The following is a 13,733-nucleotide window of genomic DNA, read 5'->3' as shown; positions in this document are numbered from 1 at the left end:
GAGAGGAAGGGGGAAAAAAGAGGATCGAGGTGAGTAAGAGCGTATAATGTGTCCAAAAGGCACCTGCCTCTTTCGAGCGTACTATCTCCCATCGAGTGGTCGCAAGAAAAGGAGCTAGACTCGAGTTAGCCGATGTTATCTCGTTCCGAGACCAGCGAACCACTTATATCGTTAATTGCTCCCACTTCCGGCCTCCCCTCCCCGAGCTCTTTCTTTCACCATCTTCCGCCCTCGTTTACTCTCTCGTGTACAACCCTCTCTCTCCCTCTCTCTCTCTCTCTCTTCTCACTCTCTTTCGAAGCAGTTTTGTCTGTCAGGTACGACGCTGTGCGACTTGATGCGATGTGATGCGATGCGATACGACGCGATGCGAGCGTGCGCGCGCGTGTTAAGAGCACGCATTATGCGTTTAAACTTCGGAGGCACCGTTTCGCAGAGCATGAGAGGCTTTTGTGCCCTTTTACGCGGGGCCCCTCTTGTAAGCGGGATGTTCGAGCCGCCCTTGACAATGTATTACAGTTAATCGCCTCCCTCTCGAAATTATTTGCTACCCTGGCTGGCAATTTTGCCGGGAAAACGACCGCTAATTGCACGGCTACGGGAAAATTCGCGTTGAACATTTCTCTGCTGATATACAGTTCGTTCAAGAAGAACTGGAAAGGTTGGAAATTTAAACACGGATTGAACTTCTTTAAATAAAGACTTCAGAATTCAACTAGAAGAAAAACAATACAAAAGATTGTACAGGTATCTTTAAAACTCCTTAAAAAGGCACGGTTTCTTCCAATCATTTTCCAAATGACTGCCAACCAGACGATCATAGTATTCCATACGCACTTAATGAACAATGTCGTTCACTATTAATTTTACAAACACCGTAGACATTCCCAAAATTTAACTGGCAAGAAAAACAATTCCAAAGGTAGCATAAGTATTTCATAAAATGCCATCTTAAAAAGGCACGCTGTCTTTCAATAATTTTCAAGATGGCTGCCAACCAGACGATCACCGTGCTCCACGGCTAATGGACAATTTGATTCGCACCTAATCTCGCGAACACCAGTGCACGATATACGTGCATACAAGCGAAGTTTCCATTATTGTGTGCAATTCCCGCGTGTCAGGTGTTCGTTGCAAATCCCGAGCTACCCGGCGTAATTAATTGAAGAATATCCGACGAAGTTCTTTTGCAGGATCCCGCGATGGTTGTGTCGAGTGTATAAAATCAGTATGGAGCGATGACGATTAACCTTAATTTATGTCGGATTTTACGAGGGAACGTTAAACAGTTAACAAATTGGAGAGGAAAGTTTCATTAGAGTACGAGGATCTCGACGCAGCCGTAACGGGCTGCTCTAGATAGATAGATCGTTATACCTTCGGGAAATTGTGTTCGTAGGATCGAGCACGAACTTTTCAACGAATTAGAGACCGCTCGGAGCGTTTCGAGCATTTTCCACGTGAAACGAATCCATGTTGTCATTATTAGATCGTGAATTTTTTGCATAAAAATTAATCAAATAAGAACCTTCGAAGACATTAGAAGAAAATATATTTTCATTTATCTAACAAGTTTTATTTTGCACGAAGACCGCAGTCTAGTCGTTATGTTGAATTTTCATGTTCAATGTTGTTTCTGGTGAATTGGACCGAGCATTGACATTTGACAAAAGCCATTCCCTTCATGAATCTATTTCTGACAATTTTTGTTTCACACAAATGCGTGAAAGTAAACAAACCACGTGGAAACCCGCCCGCAGAAAAATCATTAATGTTCTCCATGTACCAAACCATTCACGAAGGTGATCATTCTCGCGAAAACAGCTGAAAAGTGGGAACCGGCGAGTGAACGTCGAGGCGTACAAGCATCGCCGGCGGTTTTATTAATAAAAGGTGGGAAGAAAAAGCGCCGTTCATACGGCGAGCAAGAAAAAGAAGTCGCCCAACGATCCGGTCGTTCTTTCTAGCGCCTCGTTTCACCGTCGTTGCTCTCGCTCGGCGACTCGTCGAAGAAGATTGAGACGAAACCAGTTAGGCTGGCGTGACGGGGCACGTAGCCGGGATGAAAAAGAAAGGAGGAAAAGGGCGAAGGGATCACACGATCGCGGTGGGTAATCGTGGCCACGGTGCGAACACTGTAAACGCGTAAACGCGTGCGTGCCCCCGAAAAATCGAGGCGAGGCCGTGGCTGTTTTCCAGCGGTGTACGTTGAAATTGAGCGTAATGGGCAACACGGGCCAGGAAATTGCACCGGATCGGCATGAACAAGATCCACAGATGATCCACGAGCTATCAGCAAATGTATCGTTGGTGTTATTTTTTGCGAGGACGCGCGAGTCCCGGAATCGCGGATTAATTCGTTTTAAATTGCCCGCCAAAGTATGATCGCGCGCTCGCGAAATTAGCCCGCAGAAAAACAAACGTGTTTCGCCGGGTGTTGTTCGAGTATCGATCACCCTCGGCGATTCCTCGGTTAACATTGTCGATTAATCTCGAATTAAGGTCAATACGATTCTCGAGCGGGGCGAGTATGCAAATACAATTTCGCTAATGACCGTGTTTCACCGTTCGAAAGTGAAACCCGGCACCGCTCGTAACTCGTACCTGTAACGATACCTGTACGGCCCGGAATTATGAAATTTAGAAGTATCTCTTACGATGATTATCGGCCGGCGAGAATTTTAATTGCGTACACGGCCGTCTCGGGCCGGTACACGCACCAAGCGAGCGAGCGCGCGCGTGCAGGTGTACACCGGTCAGCCGAAATGATGATCCGGTGGCTCCGTCATTATCGAGTGTATCGTATATTATCGGCGCTCATCAATGCGACCGACGAGCGAGATTTGTCGCTCGCATCATTGCCCATTCGGGGATTACAAATCATCCTCGAGCCGATCCGATCGCTTCGACGCGTAGAAGAGAACGCACGAATACGAGATCACAGTAGAAATGTGTGACACCATTTTCGTCAATACGCAATATTCATACTTTTAACACTTTTAAAATGAAAGGATAACACGTGATAAATGGTTCAATTTATCTTCGCATTTATGACGAAAATAGAGTAGGAGCAACTTAAAACAGTAAAAATTTTTTAGGAATATATTTGCAGTTGTCACGTTCCTCATTAATGAAATACAGTTACTCCCACTAACGCTCTCAAAATTGATGCAGATCTACAAAACGTATTTTTTGAATTTTCAATATAAACCCACATAAAAAATTTGTAAAATGCAACTTTTAGTGTTTTCTCTACAATTCCGTCCAATTGCAATTTTCGAAAACATTTTTTTTGCACATCCTGCAGTAAACTACAGTCAAACCTGTTTTTGTGCGGTTTTTTTATGCGACTTTTTTTATGCGGTATATGAATATCAGATCAGATCAGCAGGATATCTCGGAAGATGTCGTTATCAAAAATGTGTTCCTACAAAAGTTGTTTGGTATGACGGGCTACATTACGTAGTATTAATTGTTTTCTTATGGGTGGAGTGGTGGAGGACATTCCAAGGTCACCTTGATTTTTTAACGAGATATCGAAACAATTTTCCTTCGTCTTTGGATAATATCTCGTTAACTATTAGGTTTAGGACATATGAAGGTCAACACTTTTATACTCAGAATTTGATACTCTATCAATCTATGGTATAAAAAATAGGACATTCCATTTAAAAAAATCAAGGTGACCTTGAAATGTCCACCACTCCTACGCACAAGAAAACAATTAATACTACGTAATGCAGCCTGTCGCATCAAACAACTTTTGTAGGAACACTTTTTTGATAACAACAACGTCTTCCGAGATATATCCTGCTGATCTCATTTCAGCAGGACACCCTGTACATGTATGTATTGAATTATATACAGTTTGAAAATTTCTCCATGTTTAAAATGAGAAATTAAAATTTGTTTAAATGTTTCCATGTGTAATTTAATTATTTATTTTGTTTGGTAAGCATTTTCTCGCTAGTTCGTAAAGCTTTGACATATTTTCGGTTTTCCCTCTCCACCGCATAAAAAAAAATTTTCTTTAATATGTTGTGAAAAATTATTTGTTATAGTTATTTATAAAGTTTGTGAATATTTTTTTTGTGTGGTCCCAATCTACCGCAGAAAAACAGGTTTGACTGTAATTGCTCTAGCTTCCCAGAAAAGATTGAATCGTATAGTCCAATATTTAAAAAGTTATCGCTTTTTTTAGAGCGTCCGAATATTAATGAATGGGAGTCACTGTATGTTCCAGTGTAAGTCGAGTTGAGTTTTTCTAAAAACGAGGATCGGTTGTTTACTTGACCGCCCGGCTGCCAGATCGTTTTAAGGGCAGTTTCCAGGAAGGAGGACACGGGAAACCGCTTTAAAACAATACTTTGTCCGGGTGGGGTAGAGGAGGATCGCCGAAAAGTACGTTACAAGAAACGAGGGGTGTCTCGAGGAAGGAAAGGAGCGTTTCAACGGACGATGGTCCTGGAAATGGTCGGGATCGAGACGGCAGATAAGGAACGGCCGGTGTGTCCCCAGTGTTTTCGGAGAGTTCGCGTGGTAATTGTCCCGGCCATATGCTCGTCCGAAGCTCGCCCACCGAAACGTTGACCGGTAAGCTCGAGCTTCGCATTTCGATCGCGATTCTTCTTAATTACAATATTCAAATTTGTCGGGCCTGTGCTCTGCCATGTGCTTCGCGAACTCTTTTATAGGTGGTGCACAGCACACACGCTTGTCTCGTCTCGTTTGGCTCGGTTTCGTTTCGTTTCGGGCCCGGGCTGCGTCTATTTCAGCATCGCGTGGCCACGCGCCTTTTACGCTCGCAAATTGTCGAGGGTAACGCCGAGAAAACTGTTGGCTAAACAGTCGCCGGCTATCAAGATCGGCCGGCCGATTATTCATTAGCTTAACGCGGGCCGCATCAGATACAACGTGTAACCGGTGGCCCGCTCGAAACGCGCGTTTCGACGATTCCGGAACCGCTGCATGAATTATTTTTTTCGAACACGCGAGCTGCGAGCGACGCATGATCCGCGGCTAAGGAAAATCTGTTGGGCTCTTGGATGTTTTAATACCAAGCTCGATCGATCGAGACTAAAATCTCTGTAAAATCTCTGCGTTTCAGACATTTTAGCGATCGTTAGTGGATTTTTATAAATACAAAATGAACATTGGTAGAATTGGTCATAATACAGTAACTTAGTATTTATTTGTGCACTTATAATAATTTTTTTTAAATGATTAGAACATGAGATATACATAGCTGAAATCAAATAAAAATCAAATAATGGCTTTGTATGCTCAAATCCTAAATAATAATTGAGCATATATTTTGCATTTGGTATAACTTTGCCGTCCCGGTTGACTTACGTAAGATTACGTAGGCAACTTGATATACATATAATTCTCGAGAAAAGAACAAAACTTAAAGATTCCTGACACACACACATATCAAAATAAAAAATATACTTCTATATTTATTTTATGTATATCGATATAACGTCTTGTAAAACTATTATATTTTATCTATCCAAATATAGATGAATTTTTTAATACTGTCACTAATTGTAAGTTGTACTGATCAGTCAGTCGTACAACGAAAGAGAAAAGGCGAACAGGCTCAGAATTTCATCGTTCCTTTAATCATTTTAATAAGCTGGGATTAATACATTAAACCTCATAAATTTTTTTGCCTTCATCCTTGCTTTAAATTTTTTATATAATTGCAAGAGAAAATTCCCATGCGATAAGATGCTTTACACGATACCTGTTCCCCTAATGAGACCCACGATTGACCCAGCCAAGATTGACGGAAGAAGAACTTTTGTTCTTGGAAAAATCGCGCGGACTTGGATCGCGGTTTCACGGGGGTGAATAATACGGGGGCAGCAACTGTTCGGCAATGATCGGCGAAGACAGAATCATTACTTAACCCGGTACACCGTGCGCGGTGGGTAGGAACTATAAGTACACACTGGATGGCCAGTTTACGTACGTAAAGCCGTGGTCTCCAGCGGCGGTAAATTGATAAAGTGGGTGACAAGTCGTTAAATCACCGGCAGGTACGGTCATCGAGATGCGATTGCATGTGCAGTCGCAGTCTCGCGTGTGCGCGCCTCTGCAACCGGCGACGAGATCGAAGGAGAGAGAACGTTGGAGAAAGAGAGAGAGAGAGAGAGAGAGAGATCAAGAAAACCAGACCACTAGACAGAGAGCGAGAGAGGGAGATAAAAGCAACACAGCGGCGAGGAGAAAGGAGGAAGCGGAGAATCAGATTTAGCAATCGGCGATATATTCCAACCATCAACATTTTTGTAAGTTATCGTTTTAGCGCGCGCGCGCGCGCGTTCTCGAACAACGACATTTGCATACGTATTTCGTAAATCATTCATAAAATACGTGGCTAACGGGATTTACGAGTTTCGACCCAGCGAGACTGCTTTACGATCTTTATTCGATTTTTTGTACTGGCGGGTGCGCGCATATAAATGCGAGCATTGGCTCGTTATCGGAGTCTCATTATTTGAAAATAAACGGTCCCGGTTAGCGAACGATTCCAGAGACTGGGACAGTTTATTCGGAACGATTTTCGAGGACGGGGAGCCGCGATAAATTAGGCGAATCGGGAGGGGACTCGGACGTTGCAGGTGGAATCCAATTACAGAACGGGAGAGAACGATGAGTGTTTATCTGGACGATGTCGCGAGCGGCGTTTGCCCAAATCGCTATTTTTCACCCCTGTTACATTGTCGATGCGCTTTCATCCAAGACGATCTTGTCTTATTTCTGTTAACACTGAGCAAACTAATAAATAATGAACAATAATTTTGAACTGAGTACATTAAACTCAAGAACGAATTTTAAAATACCGTCGTATTATTATACTGAAAGAAACAAACATTTTCTGCATGTGAGAATCATCCAGAATAACTCGAGCCTGGGAATTTCCGGGGCTCCATCGAAACGTTCTCTCGGTCATTTTCTAAACGACTTTTTTGGAAAAGAGGCTCTCGGGCCGGTTCGGGCCATTTGAAGAAATTAGCAGGTGTGTCGTTGAACGGCTCCAGCTGCCCACGGAACGTAGCTAATTTTTTCCCTGGCTTTTTTGTTGTGTCCAGAGAGAAAAAGAAGAGAGAAAGAGAGAGAGAGAGTGTTCACGTTGAAACGATGGAAATGGATTCTTCCATTCGCGTTACCGAACAATTACTATCATCTTAAGGGATGACTCGGCAAACGGATTCAAGATCGGTGGATATTATCTACCGAGACGGCTTCTGGGGCGTCGGGGATAAAGGAGAAGGCGAAACTCGGAACACCGGGGGACCTAGGAAATGCTCGAGATTCCCGCGAAGGACAATCGACACTTTGTTTCATTGAATCGACGCCAGAAATTGATTTCTCGAGCGCGGGACGGGACGAACAATCGGCGTTCGATCTCGGGAACGATTCAGGGATCGTTCGTTGCCGGACGATGCCCGAAGAATCGACCAGTGGGAAGCGGTTTCTGGGAAATCGAGAGAGACGGAGGTTCAAAAGTCGGACGCCACGATGATGGATGGAGAATCATTTAGAGGAGAAGCAGTAGGGTCTCGCGGAGGGAGGACTATTAATTACGACAAAGGGGGCCGCGGCGTTCGGCGTCGAGTATATAAGCGGCGGGACTGAAAAGGGCGAACGATTAGTTACTTTAACCAAATTATCTCGCGGACAATGGGCCCAACAGGTGAGAAGTCTTCTTTTGCTTCGTGTTGCAGAAGACATCCGGCTGTCCGAAGACATCCGACCGAACCATTCACAGAAAACCGAACGATTCTGCTACACGGAAGCTATTAGCGATGCTGCATCGTGTGAAATTGATATTTCACCATCTGGCCATTTATTCCTTCATCCTCGAGAATCGTTGATACTCAAATTGTTATAATTTCGACAGAATAAATTGCACAATGACGAACATGGTTTCATCATTCACGAGATGATCGTTCTTTAACCAAGAATAATTCCAATTATCATTCCTATAAAGCAGCTGATCAGCGTTACGTTTTAAGACGCACGAAACTGTCCCTCGTCATTAACAAAGAGAGCCCTGAAGATAAGAAGACTCGTCGTTTATGTCCGTCAAAGTGGCGTAACCGCGGATACTCGTAAATCCTGCGACAGTCCGTCGACCTATCGTGGAGCGGCTGACAAAATATTTCTAAAAGGGTCCGTGCGCCGCAGGTACTCCACTTTTCCATTGAACGCGTCGGAAGGCGACGATGACTGCGGTCGATGGTGTCGGAATGATCCCTCATTATACCGAAATCGGTAGCCAAATGGAGCTGGCACTTTTCGAGAACAGTAGGTTATCCAGCCCACATACACATACCCTCGCTTACATCGAAGAAGCAGAAAAAGACGAAGAAGAAGCAGAAGAAGAAGAAGAAAAGAAGGAGGTGATGGGTTCGCCTCGAAACGGACTTCTGCGAGGTCGTTGTCGTCCTGGCATTGTGTCTCGAGTGGACAGGATGATCGTCGCTCATTTGTTTCGTGGCGGGACGGCGAACAGAGGCGTCAAGAGCGCAACAGCAACAACTGCAGCAGCAACTACAGCAACGGCGGCGGCGGCAACAACAACAACAACGAGAACGACGACGATGACAGGAACGCCGGACACAAGGCTGCCTGTAATTTCATACGTCAGCGCCGAATATTAATTCGAATTCCTCCCTTAGAGTGTTCCACAGTCCTCTCGCAACGAACCAAGGAGAGAGCTCAAGGCGGCGGGAGGAGAGAGAGAGCACGAGAGAGAGAGAGAGGGAGGTGGCAGTTTTTGTCCGGTAAATGAAATATCTTCGGTAGCCGGGCGTCCTGCGGCGATCGAGTTCGCTTCCACCGGCTTTTGTACCGGCATTGGATTCTTCGAGGACTCCCCGTCGCGGATAAGTGGAATCATTTCAACGATCCAGCGGGATCGAGGCCGCCGCTACGCTCGACTACCGAATACCGTCTCTAATACGCCTCTCTTCGACCGCTCCCGAGGAATCTGTCTTCGAGATTGGATCATTTTTACCAGGCATTACCGACCCGCGAGTACACCACCCCCCGGGCTGGCCCAAGATCGCGCGTAAATCGCGATCGAAACCGCCACCCCCAAAAATCCATCGCTGAGAGGCAACGCTGTCACGCAATTTTTCCAATGGTACTTATCCCCGAGGCACTAGTCCGTACCGACTGGCGGGGAGATAAGTAATTCTTCTTAGATCGTACAGTTCCTACTGAGATACAAAGATCATCTTCAAGTTTTTAAATGAGGTATACTTCTTCTTGGTCTTGGCTAACGCACGGAGTCCTGCGTAAAAAGGTATCAAATAATTAATTGAATATATATTGGTTTTCTCCGTTTTGGTGTACAATGTAGAACCGAACAAATTCTCACAGTCGCGTTCGAACGTTCGGAACAGACGTTCGTTCCGGTCGCCGACAAGATAAATTCGGAGCGCGACAACTATCGAATTAATTAAGGAGCAACGTGCGATCTCCCGGTTAATGGGTCGGCCATCTGCTCTCTCAGATGACCGCAATCTCTCCCACTCCAGTGGTCACCTGGAAAAAAGTCGAGGCTCGGCCGAATTCGCCGATAAGAGGGAAGAGGATACCGTAGGCAGCTGGCTTGCTTTTCGTTCAGCACAGGGGCATCGTTTCGCTCATTTGCAAGAGCTTATTGCGGTAACGATGCCGAAATCAGGTTTTTAAATGTTTCGAATCGCTGAAACTTCGTAATACCGCGATACGAGATCGCATCTTTACAGAAATGCCAGAATTGGTGGGCTTCTTAATACTTTTTCGGCCATGGAACGAGCCCGTGATTATTGAATGAAATTTTTGTTTATCCCAACTAGTTTTGATAGGATTCATTCAATAGAAGCTCTTTAAGAATGGCGAGCTTCAATAAACATTTTTCAAAGTCAAAATCAATTCATCATTTTTTCTCTCTATTTTTCCCTCATTCTGCAAGATTTCAGCTTTGCTTCGAAGAAAGTTTCATCCCTCCATGTTCATCGTCGAAAAAATGTCATCAAAGGTCAACTTTAATAAATATTTTCAAAGTCAGAACCCATTCATTATTTCCTTCCTCTGTTTTCCCCTCGTTCCACGATATCTCAGCCGTATTTAAGCAAAGTTTCACCCGTATATCTCGACTCTATCAAGTGTTCCACGATTCCGTCCGAAAAATGACGGAACGCTGGCACCGTGTAGCGGCGCGGCCGGTGCTTATACGGCGTGTCCGGTCGTTAGACCGAACACAGCGATCGCGGCAGATATCAGAAAAGCACGAGAGAGCAGGAGCAGGAGCGGGATCGTGGTGGACGTCGACGTCGACGTCGTCGTCGTTGGCCGCGCCAAAAGAGAGGGCGAGAGATAATTAAGGCGGTCCCGTAGTAAATACTCGCTCGTCGGTGTGCGCAACGATACAAATCCAGCTCGGAGAGTCTCTGTGGCGCACGGTCCTTCTCGTCTGTGTGTGTATCGAGAGCAGGGTATAACTCGTGACACATATTGATGATGGTAGCACTGCCATCTTTTAACTACTACTCGCCTCCTCCCATTCCTTTTTTTCTGCCCCCGCCGCCGCCGCCGGATAAATATTTTCGATAACGACCATCCTCTGGGGACCGAGACGCGAAAATCACGCTCGCTCGTGTTTCTCGAATTTCCTATTCCGTTCGGAGAGAACGAGAGAGAGACGGAGAGAGTGGTAGTATGCTTCCTTCTGTCACGAATGTCACTCCCTCGTTCGCGTTTCTTACAGCAAGATGGAGCACCGTGGAAGAAATAAAGTTTAATAGAAATTTGCATACACAGACGTCGAAGACAAGGTCCCCGGCAAAAAATATGATTAATTCGCGAAATAATAGCGACCACGCCGTTCCCCGTTAAATGCTCCACCGTCCGCAGGTTATATAATACGCGAGCAAGGGACAGGATAAGCGTATAACACGATGACACGTATTGATGATGCCGGCTACACCCGTCGCCTTTCTTTCTTTCTCTCAGCGCCGAGGCTCTGATGGCGGACGCGGTCTCCGAGGCCGAAATTAAAATCGGCTTATTACCCATCTTTCGCAGCAAACCTGCAGCTTCGTGCGATAACGCTCCATCATCTGCGGTGCATTGTTTAACACTTGTGTACCGTTCAATCTCATCGAGATAATCCCATCCTCTTTCTCTCTCTGGCTCTTCTGCTCTCAGATATTTTATAAACTACTTTATTATAAATTTCATGATATCATCAGTCCAGTTCAACTCACAGTATGTAAACTCAGAAATTGCTTGAGAGCGCACCTAACAGATACGAGAGATTTCCCAGCGATCCAAAAATTACAAAATCCAAATGACTGTGTAAGGGGGATCCAACGGAAACGTCAGCGGGACAGCAGAGAAACCGTAGCGTATTAAGGAGACAATTTGGCAGCGTGCCGGTTGTTAATTTTAATAGCGAAAATAACGCGGCAAAAAGTTCGACGGTGCTGTCCTCCATTATGAACGAGGTCTGAGACTCTTTGAGTTACGAATCCGCCGTTGGCCAGAGGAGACCGGTGCCAGCTCCTAATGCCAAATGATTGCGAGCTATTAGCACCGTCTAATTTCCCAGTTTCGCGGCGATATTTGTCATCGTTATAGCTGGCGACATCGAGCCCGAAAAATTCTGTTATGGACGCCAATGTTCGTCGTTAAATTTCTCGAAAACTATTTCCATTTTATCTTACAGCTTATACCACATTCATTCTAGTCGATTTCAGCATTGATAAATTGATATTCAGTGGAATGAATTTTATGGCAGTCGTTTTTAAGTACATAATTCCACAGCGTCGATCATCGGTAACCACCATGACGGTCGTGGTGTGAATATTTTTACCAAATTAGTGAAAGGAAATCAATTTAGTCAATACTTAAATAAATTTCCTACGACATCGGCAGACTTCAAATTCGTCCTATTCTCGGCTTTCCGAATTTTCCCGGTGAAAGCAAACCTTCGGAGACCAAGCCCTTCCGAGACCCTTCCTCAGGTTTCCCGGTGTCCGTCGACTGATTTGTCAAGCTCGTCGCCGAGAGACCTGCGCAGCCAGGTTCGCGTTCGGCTAATGAAGCGTCACGGCGTTCCTCCTCGAAACACATCGCCGATTTATCCGGTCCATTGCGCGTAAGGACACGAACGTTATCCTAACAGATTTCTCGGTGATTGTTCCACGGATGGACGTTACGTCAGTGGTGTCCGAACGAGAGGAAAATCCACGGGTCGAAGGAAAGCTCGGTAGAAGCCCGCGTCCGTTCAGCACGGGCCATTAAACGAATTACTGTCGCGTTCTAAAGGGAACGATGTTCCACTTAACGTGCGCTGATCGCTCCTTTCCGTGAGTTTTAATTAGCGATCGCTGAATTATGCGCGGCGTTAATGCGCCGGCGAGGTGCAGTTAGGAATTAATGGCCGCCCGTTAATTCGCCGAGTCAATAGTGTGAATTTCCGAGCGGGACACAGCGAGATAACGCCGCCGCCGCGCCGACTAATTGAATTAATGCCGACGATTAATTAAGAGTGTACCGGTCGGGTGTCTTCGGGGCCCGCTCGGAAGATCTGTAGCATCGTCGGTCCCGATTGTCGGGCCGGATAACGAGTCGGACCTTGTCGATCGCGTAGAATTGGTACAACCCTTCCCGTGTTCTCGGGACAAGGAACATTCAATGAACGGATCGAAAGTGCCGACTGTCCAATTCGGTGATCGGACGAGGACACAAACGATGCTCGGCTTGTTAAAACCGGCCGAAGGCAGCTGGGCCCTAAGTGAAATTAATCAACTCCGATAACTTAGCATACAGATAGCAGACCGTGAAGGCAAGTAGCACGGGCCACCGCCCGGCCGCCTCGCTAGGCTCGCTATAACTTGCCCGCTAACTCGCTCGCCTGTTAAACGTGTGGGTGAGCACTGTCTTTGTGTGTGCGCACGGTCGCCTGCATAAAAGCCCAGCACTGCACATTGCCTTTATGATGCAAAGAAGGCCAACATTAGCCGGCAACAATGGCTCTCTCGACCGGCCTCCCCCCCCCCCTGCACACCCCCACCATCAAAGACGCCCGTTCACCCGCCCCCGCGACAAGCTCTTGTAGTTTTTTCTCTGGTAACAGGCTTGTTAAAGTAATAACTCTAATTACACACCGTTCGAATACACCTTCTCACCTTTTTCAATGGATTGGGGGAGAATGCACCGGCCTCCCGCCTCTATCTTCACATCTTTCTCTCTTGCCCCCACCTCTCACTCACTCTCTCTCTCTCGCTCTCTATAGAACGTGAACGCTCTTTCATTATTTCTTCTATAATATCGCGGCGGAGTTAGCGCGAGTCGAAAGTTCCTGTTACCTTCATCCGGTGCGCAGCCACGTCGAACCGTGAAGCGCGATTTTGCGGGGTACGCGGATCGGCAGACTATACTCTGTCGTAAAGACAGGAAATGGTTCGACGATACTGTATCTCCGTGTTCTTCAACCCTGAATTAAGAGGGTCGCTTCCCAACCTCGACGGGCATCATGGTTTATTGATCTCCCCTCGGGATTACAAGGAGAATTACAATTTTGTTTATTCACTAACTTGCTGAACTGTCATGAATCTTGCACGAAGTCTTGAAAAGTCTTTAAATCGAAATGATATTCGTTTCGTTAGTAGAATGTTCGTTTTGCACGAGCTACAAGTGGAAGGATTATATCGAACGGATACTTT

This window comes from Lasioglossum baleicum, chromosome 1 (genome assembly GCF_051020765.1).
Source record: "Lasioglossum baleicum chromosome 1, iyLasBale1, whole genome shotgun sequence".
NCBI lineage: Eukaryota > Metazoa > Arthropoda > Insecta > Hymenoptera > Halictidae > Lasioglossum > Lasioglossum baleicum.
The sequence above is the reverse complement of the archived record's forward strand: the minus strand, read 5'-3'. Positions refer to the sequence as shown.